The sequence below is a fragment of the Micromys minutus genome (assembly GCF_963924665.1).
Source record: "Micromys minutus genome assembly, chromosome: 13".
In the NCBI taxonomy this organism is placed as follows: domain Eukaryota; kingdom Metazoa; phylum Chordata; class Mammalia; order Rodentia; family Muridae; genus Micromys; species Micromys minutus.
Genome location: NC_137982.1, coordinates 44853167 through 44853634, shown reverse-complemented (window position 1 = coordinate 44853634; position 468 = coordinate 44853167).

Genomic DNA, 468 nt, shown 5'->3' with positions numbered 1-468 from the left:
TGGAAGAGCCAGGAGTTCTACATTTTGATCCGAAGGCAGCAGCAGGAGACTGTCTACTGCAGGCAGCCAGGAGGACTCTCTTCTTCCCTGGGCTCCATAGCGATGCACTTCTGACATTGTCACACCTCCTAATAGTGCCACTTCCCACGGGCCAAACATACTGAATGCACAGTGCAGATACACATATAAATACTTGTATAAATAAAGCCCGTTGAGCTCTAAAAGTCCCACCTCTGGATGAAAGGTTATTCGATCCCGAGTCACACCTAAACTAACCTAGGCAAACAGATTTCTGACTGACCTATCCCCTGTCCTACCTTGTACATCATTTTTCACATCAAAAGAACTTGGCTAAAGCACTCTCTCATGTTTGCTCCCTGTCCCTTTCCCACACATCACTGCTTTACCCCAGGTACTGACACAACTGTCTCAGGAGCAGTACTTCCCAGAGACAAAGGTGGGGGTGAG